This window comes from Capra hircus, unplaced genomic scaffold (genome assembly GCF_001704415.2).
Source record: "Capra hircus breed San Clemente unplaced genomic scaffold, ASM170441v1, whole genome shotgun sequence".
NCBI lineage: Eukaryota > Metazoa > Chordata > Mammalia > Artiodactyla > Bovidae > Capra > Capra hircus.
In genome coordinates this window covers 1-6,978 of record NW_017200527.1, presented here as the reverse complement: position 1 = coordinate 6,978, position 6,978 = coordinate 1, and the positions used below count along the sequence as shown (strand labels likewise).

General features: G+C 57.7%; 1 pseudogene; it reads right to left on the bottom strand.

Annotated features, from left to right (window-relative positions):
- Positions 1 to 391: 391 nt before the first annotated feature.
- Positions 392 to 6,920, bottom strand: LOC108635050 (annotated as a pseudogene).
- Positions 6,921 to 6,978: the final 58 nt, after the last annotated feature.

Below are 6,978 nucleotides of genomic sequence, written 5' to 3'. Positions count from 1 at the left end.
TCGGAAGTCGGCCTCCTGAGCCCTGGCAGCTGACGCCTCTATCCCTGGCTGTCCAAGCAGCTGGGTGTGACCTGGCTGGAGCCCTCGGGGGTCAGGGAGACTGTCCCCAGTGGCTCTGGAATGCTCAGCTGCCTTAGGTGGTTTGGGGTCCATCAGGTTTGCTGGGAGGCAGGTGTCTCTCCCCAGGGCATGGGCCAGCCTTACAGCTGTCCCTGTGGGTCTCCTCAGCTAGTAAATCAGACCAGCCTATGAACCAGGGTAGAAGGGTGGGCTCCATGGAAGGTTTGAAAGGGTGGTGAAAGGTCTGGAGCAAGCTGCCCTGGAGCAAAGCATCGGGTGGGCTGCTTAGCTGGTGCTCTGTCATGCCCAGTGCCTTCCACGGCCACCCTACGTGCCGGGCTGGGGCCCGGAAGGTGGAGCTCGGCCTCGATGGCGCATAGGCGCCAACATCTAAGGCAGCCAGGGATCCGGGGTTCCGCCTGCTGTGGTGGGAGATGGCCGGTGACCCAACCCAATCACTCTGTGAGGAATGCAGAAGAGCGCTCATTCCACTCTATTTAATTGCAGTGTACAAAATGGTGTTTGTATATAGAATAAACTGTTGACAGCGTCCAGCCAGCGTCTGTGTGTTGGGGGTGGGTGGGTGGGGGGAGCCTAGGGAGACTTGCGGGAAGGGAGTTCCACCCTATGGACGGTGGCCCCCCCTCGGAGCAGGTGCAGTAGGTGGAGAGGGCTGGATCCACTTCAGGAGGCCACCTCCGTGCTTCCTCGCAGGCCAGGAGCCACGTGCACGGCAGCTCACAGGTGCTGTCCCCAAGCTGGGCAGGAGCGCCCTGCGCCGCAGCAGTGCCTGGCGGAGCCTCTCCTGCGTGCCTGCAATGCGCTGCTCCAGCTCCTCCAGCTCCCCGGGAGCGGGGCGCCAGACCGAGCTCGGGGGTGGGCCATTGGAACAGACAGGGGCCTCAGGTGGCGCAGCCTCAGGTGGCGCAGCCCAGCTGCATCCGAATCTGGGACGTCCGCGTCGGGGAGGCAGAGACCACAGTATGGTCCAGCAGGAAACGCACTCGACGCTCCCTCACTGCGGCAGGCGCACCGCGTGTCCAGCCCCTGGGCCCGCAGGGGTAGCCTGTGTGTTCTGCGACTCCTCGAGACCCCTAGGGATGGATGGGCTGGGCAGCCACGTCCTACCCACAGTCCCGTCTGCCCTTTAGGGTCAAAGTTCCTGAGGAGGCCGCCAGTGGAAGGTGTGGACCCAGGCGACAGTCAGAAGCAGTGTGTGGAGTTGCTGGGGTGTAGAACCGCCCCCAAGCCCTTACCTCGACTCCGCCTCTTCCTGCCCCTCTGGCAGCTCTGTGTTGAGGGCACGATGAATTCTCTAGGAGCCAAGAATTTGGCTCAGTGGGAAGACAGGACCCTCCCTCAGCCCCCTCCCGCCCACCACCCGCTGGGTGGCCAGCTCCTCACCTGACTTGTGTGCAGCCAGTACTGCAGCTTGTTGCCCCTTCGGATGCGTGCAGCGCCAGTGGTAGAAGACGTGCTCACCCAGGGAGCTGAGCAGAGCACTACCCAGACCCAGGCAGAGCAGCACGAAGAGTCCGGAGAAGTGGTAGATGCCCATCTGCAGGGTCTGTGGGCAGGATGCTGGAGTTGGGTGCCATTGGAGAAGGCAATGGCACCCCACTCCAGTACTCTTGCCTGGAAAATCCCACGGACGGAGGAGCTTGGTAGGCTGCAGGCCATGGGTCGCTAAGACTCGGACACGACTGAGCGACTTCACTTTCACTTTGCACTTTCATGCACTGGAGAAGGAAATGGCAACCCACTCCAGTGTTCTTGCCTGGAGAATCCCAGGGACAGGGGAGCCTAGTGGGCTGCCATCTACGGGGTCGCACAGAGTCGAACATGACTGAAGTGACTCAGCAGCAGCAGCAGCAGCAACAGGCACATAGTCCCTCTAGGTCATAGCAGACCCCGGGGAGCCCGGACCTTGGAAGGAGTGGGATAGAGGTTGGGCCAGAGAGAAGGGCCTGGGCTACATTTTCAGAGGTTTCATGGACAAGAGGGCACTAGAGCTGGGGTTTTGTAGGATGAATAGAATGCACAAAAGCAGGCAAATACACTGGTCTTGGGAATGAGCAGAGGTTCTCTACCCTGGTGAAGGACCACGCAGGTTCGGGGGCTCCCCATGCCGACCCCCATCCCACGTGTGGGGACTGCCGCACCTCCGTCACCGCGAAGACCCGCTTCCCACAAGGCACCATCTTGTACCACTTGTCGTGCAGTAAGTCGATGAAGCGGAGGACTTGTAGCGGCTGATGAACTCGGACAGGTTGAGGTGAGTGGTGAATTTCTGGGGAGTCCGATACCATAGCCTGGGGGAGGCCGGGCATTGGGTTGGGACCAGGCTGGACGCAGACCCAGAGGAGCGGAACCCTCCTGGAGCCCGCAGATCACTGGTTCTGTGGACTCCTCACCCTCAATGACGAAGGGCTTGCCCACGGTCAGCAGCCTGCAGTCGGCTCGTCGATGGACACCTCATAGTCCAGGAGGGACTTGTCCATGATGAAGGCGTTGAGCTTGGGGGGATCGCTCCTGCGGAGGGCATGGGGACAGGGTGAGCATCCCCGCCCGCCCGCGTGGCCCCGCCCCGCGCCCCGCCCCGCGCGCCCCCCCTCACGTGAGCATGGCGACTCCGTGGGAGTGGTAGGTGCGCTATTGCGCCGCATTGCGAGTACATCTCCGGGAAGCTTTTCTTGATGTAGGCCTCGGCGCTGCTCTCCCACACCGTGCCGAAACGGAACCCCTGAGACGGGTGGTGCAGCTGCGGGCCAGCGCCCAATCAGCACAGAAGGGCCTCGACCCCTGCCCCGCTCCCCCTTCACGCCCCGCTTTCGCTGAAGAATTGATGCTTTTGAACTGGGGTGTTGGAGTGAGGGTCCCTTGGACAGCAAGGAGATCCAACCAGTCAATCCTAAATATTCATTGGAAGGACATAGCCTGAAGCTGAAACTCCCAGTACTTTGGCCACCTGATGCAAAGAACTGACTCCTTGGAAAAGACCCTGATGCTGGGAAAAATTGAAGGCAGGAGGAGAAGGGGACAACAGAAGATGAGATGGTTGGACGGCATCACCAACTCGATGAACATGAGTTTGAGCAAGCTCCAGGAGTTGGTGATGGACTGGGAAGCCTGTCGTGCTGCAATCCATGGAGTCGCAAAGAGTCTGACAGGACTGAGCGACTGAATTGAACTGAACTGAGGCCACACTGGACCCGGGCCTCCTTTTGGTGGGGTATGAACCTCCAAAAAGCTGGACCTGAGGTAAGCAGGACTGTCCAGAATTTTCTGTGGAAGAAAACGCTCTACAACTGTGCTGTTCTCAAATGGCTATTGCATGCTTTCAGTTAAATCAATTTAAAAAGTAGCCACATGTGGAGAGTGGCTGGCCATCTAGATCTCCTTAAAATGGTTTACAGAGGACACTAGGGTGGTGGTGGATTGGGCAGGCAGCATGTGTGCTAAGTCGCTTCCACTGTATAGCCTGCGCGCTCCTCTGTTCATGGGATTCTTCAGGCAAGAATACTGGAGTGGATTGCCATTGTCTCCTCCAGAGAATCTTCCTGACCCAGGGATCAAACCATGTCTCCTAATATGTCTTCTGGATTGGCAGGTGGGTTCTTTACCATTATCGCTAACTGGGAAGCCCTTGGATGGGGGGTGGACAGAAGAGGCTAAACACCACTCAGAGACAAAATCAGCCAGATCCAAACACTGGGAGGTACTCTGGGGCAAAACACAAAACAACTTCAACAAACAAATCACTAGTGAAAAAGGGAGTGTCAAAATGACCCTCTGGGCCCTTCTCCAGGACAGACCACCCCCTTGTCCTCTGCCTGCCTTTTGTCTATAGGAAATAGCTCCTAGCGCCTTCCCTGAGTTCAAAAGAATAAATCAAAGAAGTGACAAAATGCAGAAACAAAGGAAAAGAGTCAAGACAAAATAGTTTAGTCATTAAAACAAAGGACTTTTAATTTCTTCTCAGGTGCTATAGCTAATACCGAGAGCCAGCGGATCCTCGGTGGTCCAGTGGTAAGATTCTGCACTTCTACTGCAAGGAACATGGATTCAGTCCCTGGTCAGGGAACTAACAGCCCATATGCCATGCAGTGTGACCAAAAAAAAAAAAAAAAAAATGCTGAGCCAGGTCCTTTCAGCTGTTTCCCCCTGCCCCCAGGTGGTAGAAGTTAACTATGCTGCCCATAAGCACAGAGGCCCTAGGCTGATTAGAACCAGAGGGTTAATGATGTTGACTCCTGAGTGCCTCACCACCAGCCAGTCAGAAGAATGTCCACCACCTGATCACACACCCCCTGAAGACCCCCTCCCTCACCCTGTCTTTAAAGTCTTTTCCCCAATATTAAAAAACAAACAAATGAAAACCACTTTTCCCTGAGGGCCATCTAGGAGTTCAGGTCTTAAGCACTAGCTGCCTGGACTCCTTGCTTGGCACCTGGGATAAACCCTGTGGTTTCCTTCGCTATGACCCCATGTCAATATAATGGTTTCACTGCCCACCAGTGAGTGGATCTAAGTTTGATTTGATAACTAAGAGGTTTCTGCCATCCTCGATGTCTGTTGCATTTTGGATCCAGATTCAAACAAACTGTGGCAGGGTTGGGGGAAGACAACTGAGAAAATGGGTCCCTGATGTTTAAAATTTCCCAAATATTCATAATGAAATGACAGGAGGCCTGGGTCTTGCTTTAGGATAATTCAGTGACTGGGGTTGGTACGTGAATGAAAACTGGCCAACAGTTAATTTAGAGCTGGGCAATGGTTTCATTCATGGTTATTCTTGTTCCAGAATATTAAAATTTTTTCATTAAAAGAGAAAAATATGTAGGCCAGGGCATGCCCTGTTCTGCTCACAGTCCTCTAGGACTCCCAGTGAAAATTCTAAGCCAAGCTGTTTTCAAGGGCCACATCCTCCCACACCTGCAGGCCCTGCCCTGTCCCCTTCCTGCCCTCCCCTCCTCCCTCTATGCTCCTCAACCCCTCTGCTCCAGACACAAGGCTTCTTCGCTGCTCCTCCAATACATCAAGCACAGTCCTTGCCCCAAGGCCTTTGCACCGGTTGCCACTGCTTACCACATTCCTCCCTGATACCAAGCACCTCAGGTGTCATGCCTCTCAGAGGCATTCCTGACCCCCACTGGAGAAATCTTCCTCTCCATCGTGCCCTGTGTCCCCAACTCTAATTTTCCTCCATGGGCCTTTTTTGGGGGGGCCTGCGCTGGATCTTAGTTGTGGCATATGAGATCTAGTTCCCCAACCACCGATGGAACCCAGGCCCCCTGCATTGGGAGCACGGAGTCTTAGCCACTGGACTACCATGGATGTCCCTGCCCTGCCTGGAACTTTGCCACCATCTCACACACCATCCTTTTTGCTTCTCTTTCCGTTCTCACCAGCACCCTTGCCTGTGTTGTCCCGGCTTGGGGCTGGGGCTCAGTATGAGTTTGAGAGAAGGAACAGCTGCCCTCTCTGGGGTGAGGATAGAGGTGGGGTATTAGACTTCTCAGCTCTGACCATAAACCCCCTGCAGTTGCCCACCTTGGGGTCGTGGATCCCAGACAGCTCCTCGAAAGTCTTGTCCCCGACCATGACGGCAGCCAGGTTGGCCGTGTAGCTGGACAGCACGAGCAGGCAGAAGATGGCCCACAGGTTCATGAGGAGGCGGCCCGTTGGGCACTTGGCGTCTTGCTGGATACCGTGCGTCCAAAGAGGATGGCATAGCAGAGGTTGAGGGCAGAGGAGTAGGAGAACACAGTGTCCCGGTTGCGGCCACGGGGCGTTAGGCCGAAGGGGCTGCGCCACTCGTAGAGGGTGAGGAAGAGTGCGGTCAGGTGCAGCGCAGCGAAGACGCCCAGCCACATGGACCAGTGCAGCGGCCACATGAAGGCACCAATGGGCGACGCCGTGTCGCGTGCACGCACCATGATGCCCAGGCTGGTGGAGAAGAAAGGGCTAGTGAAGTCCACCACCTGTGAGCGGGCCGAATTGATGCTGAAGCTGGTGACGGCCATGTGCGCCCGCCCAGCCAGCAGGTCGCCCACCAGGCCGGTCCAGCGGCCGTCGCGCAGCGCGCCGTACTTGCCATCGCCCACAATGTAGAGCTCGAAGTCGAAGGGTGTGTCCTCCGCCAGGCGCTCCAGCAGGTCGATGCAGTAGCCGTAGCAGCACCTGCGCAAAGCGCGCGCGCGGCGCCGAGCCATCGGCCAACGCGGCAAAGAGTGCGTCCAGAGTGGCCGAACGCGTTGGTGCCAGGGGCCAGGCACAGTTGCCCTGCTGGGCACCGCCCATCTTCGTCTGGCTGGCGAGCGAACACAAACGGATGCTCTACCAGCGTCACCACCCTCTAGCTTGGGCCGTGCTGGGCTCCGGGCAGGGGTGGGGACCGCTCGGCGCCACCCACGCCTCCAACTCCAGCCTCCCATCCTCGAGTGACCCAGCGTGGCCCAGGCTGGGGCGCCCCTAGGTCCCGGCGGAGGCTCCACAGGCAGAAGCGGCGGGAGATGTGCACCTGCCGAGGCCTGGTTACCACACCGGCCCCGTGTGGCCCCAGAAGGATGTGTTGGCAGGAACCTGGTGGGGATGGGGATGGCATCAGGGCAGAGGGAATCCTTCCCCCGAGGTGAGACCCGTGGCCTTGGCGGCTCAGACACACTCGGGCCACTGGAGGCTCTATTGAGCCCCCATTCCATGACCCCTTCCAAGCAGGATACCCACGCCCTGGGGACTGGGGCAATATCCGCAGCCCTGAGCCAAGGGCTGCTGCCCAGTTCAGAGGCCCAGATGGGGCCTTCTGGTTTCTGGGTGCTGTCCCCCTCGAGGGCCCCGGTGATCAGAAGGTGATTCATTTCAGCAGTCTCAGCACCTATTCTTTCTCCCTCCCTTCCTCTTCTCCAAAGCCGCCAC